Source organism: Rhineura floridana, chromosome 5 (genome assembly GCF_030035675.1).
Source record: "Rhineura floridana isolate rRhiFlo1 chromosome 5, rRhiFlo1.hap2, whole genome shotgun sequence".
Taxonomy (NCBI): Eukaryota; Metazoa; Chordata; class Lepidosauria; order Squamata; family Rhineuridae; genus Rhineura; species Rhineura floridana.
Window position 1 is genome coordinate 49,525,958 of NC_084484.1, and position 9,087 is coordinate 49,535,044.

A 9,087-nucleotide genomic window follows, 5' to 3' on the forward strand; every position below is an offset into this window, starting at 1 on the left:
TCTCTAGGAGTCAACAAGCCAAGATGAATATTTATAAAATGTGGTAATATGGGAGTTTATCATTCACATACTTTAGCAACATCTGATTGGGGAGATAAGATTTACAATGGCAGCCAAGAAAGTAAGTCTACAAGTGAAAAAAAGCCATACATGTGACAGAATAGAATGGTGTGGGAGTTCTACCTTCACACTCTTTAACCTCCTTTCAATTGAGGAAAAGAGTATTTTCTGGGGCATCCATTAATCTGCTTGCAGAATGCAAGTTGCGGCCAAGGGTTGAAATAAACACACAGACACCAAGGCTAGGTTGAACTAAGGACCACTTTATTAAACTTTAAACTTAAAATAACCTGCGGAGATAAACCTAGGTGCGGGAGCTAGGTTATAATTGATTTATCTAATTACAGCTATTGGGCAACCACCCTTGCCTGGGCAAGGGCGAGCCATTCTGCTTGCCCCTACCCCCGCCTCACATCTAGGGTGAGTAGGGGGGCCTTCCCACATTGCCACCCCCCGGACTGTACAACTCCATGTGGATGAGGCAAGTTGGCCCCAAAGGCAGTCCAGATCCTGCCTCCAAGCCGTACAGCTCTGAAGGGCAGGCCTCCGGATCTGCCAATCACGCCCAAAGGTGCCTAAGGGTGTCACCTAGCTGTCCCTTCCAGCTTCCCTTCCCGCACTTTTCTGCCACAAAAGGGTGTCAAATCTCTATTTAGAACCCTTTACCCCACTGCCGAGGACCAAACCTCACAGAAGCCTCTGCAGGTCTGCCAAAAAAATGTTGTTACCCGCATCAGTCAGGTGAACGCCATCAGGCCTATAAAGTTCAACCCTGTCCTGACTTATGTCTGGATGCTGTATAACTAAATCCCCTTGACCAAGGAGAGCCAACCCGATCTGTCGGCTGACCTTCCTGCACGCCCTTGGAGTCCCACAGTAGTGCCACACCCTGCGCGGTAGGATATCAGACCACACCAACAGAACTTGAAGCCAACTCTGCTTGACAACACGGAAGTCATGGCACACCTGCAACATCAGGGCCTTGCCCTTGAACAAACCTAGGTCATTCCCACCCAGGTGAATTACTAGGACATGCAGAACAGCCTGCACCAAACTTTGCTGGAACAACAGGGGTAGCAGCCCATCCCAGCGCATCCCTCGGTGGCCAAGCCATTGCATCATGGCCCACTGGCTAAGCCCGAGCTGTGAACCAACACTTGACTTCACCACCCTACGGCCGGCCCAGAAAACCATGCTATGGCTGCAGAGCAAGATGCACACATGCTCCATTCCCATCCAGCAACCTGCCAACACAAAAAGAAAAATGACAACAAGTCAAGTAGAATGCCATCTACCAATAACGTGGAGCTGGACTCGTGGAAGGCCAATGCAGTTGAAGCCGCCCCAATCTGAAAGGAATGGATACCAAATGCAGCAGTGTCCATCCCTAGGCCCCAAAGGGCGGATTTCGTGAGGGCCCAAAATTGAAACCTTATCAGAGGGGAACCCCCTTTGTGTATAAACAGATAACCAGGCCCAGATCCTCGAATCAACATAAAATGCTCCAATGCCCTAACGGGGCAAATGTCCTCCTATGATGCAGGTGACAAGAACATTGTTTGGCCCTTACGCCACTGGTCGGTCTTAGACCACCGCAGCCTAACATTAGCTTGCCCACCAACCAAACTAACATCCAAAATCAACAAAGCACAGAAGGAGCCATCCATCTTTGATCTGGCCACTACTTCTCCTATCCTAAATGCGCCAAAAAACAATGTGAGGGCAGCGGCGTGAAACAAACACGCCTCAAAGGGAGAAGAACATAAGGTGTTCCATTGCTCCAACAACCCCAGGAGCAGTTGTGGTGAAAAAGACTGTCTAGTATCGGGGGAGGGGGGTGCTCCCTGGTCCAACCGTCCAACATACACTGCACTTGGAAATCCTCAGTGGAATCCATGACACCCCGGGCCTTGGCAAGAAATGCAACACCAGCTAACTTACCCCTTAGGGTTCTGACTGAAAGGCCCCATTGTCTACCTTCCATGAAGAATTCCAGTAAGTGATCAACTGGAATAGGCCATGACTGAAGATAGCCACTGACAGCCCTAAAGTCATGAAGCTCCCTACCTGCTTTGTTATAACTGGCCAGCGTGTTTGGGGCAAGTGATAAACCTATCGCCCTCTCCGACTCCGCTCTCCAATCTCCTGAAGTGAGGGTGGGACAACATCCTGCTGAGCCCTGGTGAATGGTGCCAGCTGGCAAAATCTCTTCATCTGGTTCCATGACAGAGCATCAGCAATGCTATTATTAATGCCTGGGACATGCCAGGCCCGAAATAGAATATTAAAGCGGAGATATTGAAGGACAAACGCCCTAACCAAGCACATGACATTGGTGTTCCTGGATGTAAGGGAGTTAATCACCTGAACAGTGGCCATGTTATTGCACCAAAAATGGACAGTAGAATTCTGTAGCCTAATTGCCCATAAGTACACTACCAGTACAATATGGAAAAATTCGAGGAAGGTTAAGTCTATAGTTAATCCCGCCTGAATCCAATCTTCAGGCCAGCCACCCTTACACCAAGAAGGGCCAAAAATCACCCCAAAGCCAAAAGACCCAGCTGCGTCTGAATGGACCCGCAGCTCCGCCTCCAGGAGGCATTCTTCTCCTCAGAAGGACACTCCGTTAAATCCTTGCAAGAAGGATGTCCACACAGCTAGATTGGCACGCAGGGCAGCCATCACTCGAATCCTATGATAAGGCCTAGACAGCCCTGCCATGACATCGTACACCCGTCGCAGGAATGCCTGCCCAGGTGCAGTGACCCTCCAGGCAAAGTTCAAATGCCCAGTCAGCTCCTGAAGGGTGGCAAGGGACACTTTCTTTGCCCTAGTCACACTGCAAATCCTCTCTCACAATGCATCAAGCTTATCCCCTGGAAGCCAGCAACACTGAGCCCCAGAGTCAATCTCGATGCCCAGAAAGGTAAGCACCGGTGAGGGCCCGAGTTTTTTCAGTGGCCAACGGGACACCCAGCTCCTCAGCAAGCTTGTAAAATTGGGACATAAGGTAATGGCACTCACCGGAATCCTTACCGCTGGCAAATAAAAAATCATCCAAATAATGCACCACAAAGTCTAAACTGGTTTGACTCCTGAGGGTCCATTCCCAAAAGGAACAGAAACACTCAAAAACTGAGCAAGAAATTGAGCAGCCCATTGGCAATGCACGGTCAACATAAAATTGACCTGCAAAGGAAAAGCCTAGCAACTCAAAATCCTCTGGATGGACTGGCAGGAGCCGAAAGGTAGACTTAATGTCGCATTTTCCCATAAGGGACCCTAAGGCACACGAGCGCACAATGTGCATTGCAGAGTCAAAGGAGGTGTAGTGGACTGTGTACAACTCCCCTGAAATAAAATCATTAACTGACATACTCCTAGGATAAGAAAGGTGGTGTATAAGACAATATTCTCCTTCCGCCTTCTTAGGTACTATACCCAGGGGTGAGACCCGCAATGGAGAGGTGGGGGGGATAGAAATGGACCCAGCACCCAACCACCCTGAACTTCCTTCTCAATCTTGTCTTTAATGATGTCTTCAAGCCTGATAATCGACTTGAGATTACGAGACATGAAGGTTATCTGGGGCCCAAATAAGGGATCCAAAAACCAAAAGAAAAACCTTGTAACAAAAACTGAGCATTCTTGACAGATGGATACCCCACCAGCAGCGCTTTAAGAGCATGCAGCTTAATTGGGGAGGGCCCCTTTTCCTGCAGCTGCTGCTGGAGGAGGCTGCCTCCTACCGCCCTGGGACTCCCTAGCTCCACCCCTAAAGGAGCGGTCCTGTGTGCAGTTGCTGCAGGAGTGAGATCTGTCACAGATGGCACACTCATGTTTAAAGCGGCATGGATTCCTCATAAGCAAACTCTTGGAGCTGAACTCCCAGCACAGCAGACGGTGTTGAACCCATTACCCCGCAGTTACACAGGAAGGATGTACTACTGGTGGCCTAAGTAAGAGGTGCCCACTGTCACTCCTGTCCCCTAGAATCATAGAATAGTAGAGTTGGAAGGGGCCCAGAAGGCCATTGAGTCCAACCCCCTGCTCAATCCAGGAATCCAAATCAAAGCATTCCCGACAGATGGCTGTCCAGCTGCCTCTTGAATGCCTCCAGTGTCGGAGAGCCCACTACCTCTCTAGGTCATTGGTTCCATTGTCCTATGGCTCTAACAGTTAGGAAGTTTTTTCTGATGTCTAGTCGAAATCTGGCTTCCTGCAACTTGAGCACATTATTCCACGTCCTGCATTCTGGGATGATTGAGAACAGATCCCGGCCCCCCTCTATGTGACAACCTTTCATGTACTTGAAGAGTGCTATCATATCTCCCCTCAGTCTTCTCTTCTCCAGGCTAAACATGCCCAATTCTTTCAGTCTCTCCTCATAGGGTTTTGTTTCCAGTCCCTTGATCATCCTCGTTGCCCTCCTCTGAACCCGTTCCAGTCTGTCTGCATCCTACTTGAAGTGCAGAGACCAGAACTGGATGCAGTATTCAAGATGATGCCTAACCAGTGCTGAATAGAGGGGAACCAATACTTCACGCGATTTGGAAACTATACTTCTGTTAATGCAGCCTAATATAGCATTTGCCTTTTTTGCAGCCACATCACACTGTTGAATCATATTCAGCTTGTGATCAACGACAATTCCAAGATCCTTCTCACATGTCGTACTGCTGAGCCAAGTATCCCCCATCTTATAACTGTGCATTTGGTTTCTTTTTCCTAAGTGTAGAACTTTGCATTTATCCCTGTTGAATTTCATTCTGTTGTTTTCAGCCCAATGCTCCAGCCTATCAAGTTCCCTTTGAATTTTCTTACTGTCTTCCACGGTATTAGCTATGCCCCCAAATTTTGTATCATCTGCAAATTTGATAAGCATGCTTTTGTACCTCCTCATCCAAGTCGTTAATAAAAATATTAAAGAGCACTAGGCCCAGGACCAAGCCCTGTGGTACCCCACTCATTATGTTCGCCCAGTTTGAGAAGGAACCTTTGATAAGCACTCTTTGAGTATGATTCTGGGGCCAACTGTGGATCCATCTAATAGTTGTTCCATCCAGCCCACATTTAGCTAGCTTGCTAATCAGAATATCATTGGGCACTTTGTTAAAAGCTTTGTTGAAGTCGAGATATATTATGTTCATAGCATTCCCACAGTCTACAAGGGAGGTTACCCAATCAAAAAATGAGATAAAATTAGTTTGGCAGGATTTGTTCTTCATAAATCCATGTTGGCTCCTAGTAATCACTGCATTGCTTTCAAGGTGCTTACAGATTGACTGCTTTATAATCTGCTCCTGAATTTTTCCAGGGATTGATGTTAGGCTGACTGGTCTGTAGTTCCCCGGTTCCTCCTTCTTGCCCTTTTTGAAGATAGGGACAACATTAGCTCTCCTCCAGTCATCCAGCATTTCACCGGTCATACATGATTTTGCAAAGATAATAGAGAGCAGTTCTCAGAGTTCTTCAGCCAGTTCCTTCAATACTCTAGGATGCAGTTTATTGGGCCCTGCCAATTTGAACTTGTTCAAAGTGATTAGGTATTCCTTTACCATTTGTCTATCAATCTCAAGGTCCAATCCTGACCCTTCTACTTCACGTTTCCTGGGAGGGTCATAGGCCCTTTTTTGGGAGAAGACTGAGCCAAAGTAGGAATTGAGCACTTCTGCCTTTTCTTTGTCATCTGTTATCATTTTGCCATCCTCATTAAGTAGCTGTGCCACCATGTGTGGCCAATGTATGCATTTACACAATAAATGCTTAAACATACATTTCTGTGTATCTATTTTTAATAAGGTCAAGCCTGCAAATTCATAAATGCAAACAATTGGAAAACATTAGATGTACGATATTTCAAGTAAGAGCCTCCTATTCCTTGGCAAAAAAAATAAAATAATGTTTGTGTTCATAGTAGAAACTCATGGTTCAGACCAAAAGTCAGCTTACCCATGAACATCATCTATAACGAGAGGCATTATCAAAGTTTTAGGAAGTATAAACAGAAACAAGACAATCACATAGCCATTTCCTTTTAATACAGTATTAAATACCTATAATCTTTTCAGTAAATTGCTGGGATTAAGAAAGAATATTAAGTTAACAGGAAAAAACCCTATTTGGTTTAACATGTTCTGTTAAGGGTTGTTGATGTGGATGGCATTGGTTGCCTACATAGATTAGTATCTTCAGTTACATGGACTCCATGTGTCTATTCCAGTGAACTGAAAAATCTGGGGCTTAGCTCCACCCCTCTACCACTGAAAGCCAATCAGCTCTAAGGTAGTGGTGAAACTTGAATTAACCATAGGATACTATATTGATATTGCATAAATAACACATATTTTAAGGGTGCAGCCCTTAACAGTGGCAATTTCCTGGCATTTGGGGGTTTGAGAGAACATGAAAAACTCTTAACAATGTGCTAAACTGAAAGTTTTTTTGTTAATTACATTGATTACATTTTGGGATGGCTACACCTACGATTCACTGATCAGGCAGGCAAATTTGAAACTGAAAATGAGACACTAGGTAAAAAGAAAAGTAGAAATATCATGATTAATAAGAAAACACACCACTTATTAGGATAAGACACCATATATCACATCTCGTACCTATTATGTAGCTGATACTCAATATCAAAATACCTGACTCTATTTCATTTTGTCTAGAGGTCTTGAGCTTCTTTGGCTTATCTAGTTCAGTCTGTAAACCCTTCAAGTCTGTTGGACCCAGCTGAGATGTTGCCTCCTGAAGAACCTGCATGGAACTGAGCCTTCCAGAAGTCTAATAACGTGTCATGATATTTCCCCCCACCCTGATTTCTGGTTATAATGGCTGGGTGTGCTTCATATATGCAGTGGTGTTTTATTTTTAGCATTCTAATGTTATCAACTTAGAAAAATTATTAATCTATTATTACATTAATATCACATCTTACTTTTAAGGCACTCAAGGGGTATACTTGGTTCGCCCATATCCCATTTAATCCTTGCAACAACCCTGTCAGGTAGGTTACACTGACTGGCCCAAGATCACCCAGTGAGCTTCATGGCTGTGGCAGAATTTGAACCTTGGTGTCCTAGGTCTAGTCGAACTTTCCAACCACTGCGGCTTTCTCTATACATTTTATTCTTTATAAAATTAAAACAATTTGTCACGTCAGTATGATATTTGGAATATAGATTCTAACTGAGACAGGGTATAATTTGGCTAAATTTTACTCATACTTTGCCTTGTCTTTCAGTTCAACATTGCACTTGGTGTATGTGTGTCGGTGGGAATGTGTCCAGACAGAAATTCATCTGATGTATTTGCAGCAATTGTTTGTGGAAGCTATATCTATAGAATTTCTATTGGGATATTCACTACACATTATTATGGCAAGGGAACAGTTTGTTTTATAGATGCATCAGGCAGAAATGCTTATATGTGCACATAAAAAGCATTTGGGGAAGCTACATCTGTAGAATTTCTTCCTTGAAAGTCACCACGTTGCTGTGGTGAGGGAACACATGTATTTTACCACCACAGCAGACAGAAATTCTTAGCTGTGTATGTAGCAAGTGTGTGGGTAACCCACACCAGTAGAATTATAGGTTTCCTGTTAAATACAGACATTAGCTATGGAGGTTTTCTGAGTGAGCTCCCCACTTGGGGAAGAATTTGTTGATCCAGAGGCTCTAAGTAAGAGAAAGCTTTGTATTTTTCCTTCCCAACTCCCCATGCCTCTAAAATTGTTCTTACTTATAACCTCTAATTTCATCACCCTTTCTTCTTTCACACCTAACTTGTATCATATCCTCTCCCCACAAACATTCATTTTTGACCATCCCTTCTATTACAGTCATTTCAGTTTATTAGTTAATAAACAAAACAAACCTTTCAATCTCTTTTTCTAATTTCTTTCAACACTTCCTCTGACTCTTTTCCCTCAGAGCAGAGAAACCTCCCTTCCATGTTTTCCATGAACTTCTCTAACTCTCAGCCACCTTTACTCACCATGCAGGGAATTGTTGATTCTAGCATTGGGTCCAACTGAAAGGTTACAGCTCAGCCAGAGGATTCAATTTAACCCCTCCCTCCTCTACCTAATCTTCTTTCACAACAGGTTCATACTGAGCATTGAGTGGAGAACAGCCTTATGAGTTCCCAAGGATCAACGTTGGCTACAAAAATGCTTTTAAAAATAAAAACTACAAACATGTTACACTACTATTAGACAAAAGCATATACTAGAAGCTCCCCTTGACCTAACACAACAAAGCATTTCCCAAAAGATGCAGTACAAATGGAAAAATATTTCTGGAAAAACCATCCCAGCAAAGTTTATGGAAGAAAAACACACACCTGCCAACTTCATGAAGTCACTCAACAAACATTTAACTTATTCAAACTAAGCCATTTTGTATCCTTTCTATCCCATATTTGGTATGGACCATCTTCAACATTACTTCTCCTACACTGCCAAGTTGAACAAGTTTCTAACTACAAACCATAAAACCAACTGCCCCTCCCATTTCTCATTATAATAGTGGAATGCAACTCAGCTGGCTCATGCTTAACACAGGGCCCTGATTGTGGCCCTAGAATTAGGCAAAAAGAAGATGAACCAAAAAGTTTGTTTCAAACGAGAGCCTTCAGCTGAGAATCTGCTCAATGAATTCTAATGCTCAATGAACTTTAATGCTAAATGAAATGGGGTATACCCAGGATAGATTGCAAGTTGTCTGCAACTGGTTGAACATAGAAATAGAACAAACTCCCAGCACTGATCCAGCAGTTTGTAAGAAGCCAGAGCAGGAAGCATAGCTGTAGGGGTGCATCATCCTGAAAATGTCTTTTTTTTTTCTTTTAAAAAGTAAACATTTTCTTCATGTGTATACTTTTCAGTAAAGAAGATAGGGATTTGTACTTCTTCTAGGAAAAACAAATATTTATTTATTATTTTATTTCAAAACTAGCACAACCAAACTGAAGCATAAGACAAAAAATACAGTAAGGTCACATGGAGGTTGATCC

At 43.8% G+C, this 9,087-nt stretch overlaps 1 long non-coding RNA gene across 3 annotated transcripts in view; it reads right to left on the reverse strand.

Annotated features, from left to right (window-relative positions):
• Window positions 1-8,545, reverse strand: part of LOC133384849 (uncharacterized) — a 75,079-nt gene extending 66,534 nt beyond the window's left edge. Inside the window, exon 1 of one of the 3 annotated variants that reach the window (XR_009762720.1) lies at window positions 8,068-8,389. This is a non-coding gene — a long non-coding RNA (uncharacterized LOC133384849). Of the gene's footprint in view, window positions 1-8,067; window positions 8,390-8,415 lie in introns of those variants that run through there. The other 2 variants (XR_009762719.1, XR_009762718.1) reach the window with 2 other exon arrangements.
• Between the last annotated feature and the right edge of the window lie 542 nt (window positions 8,546-9,087).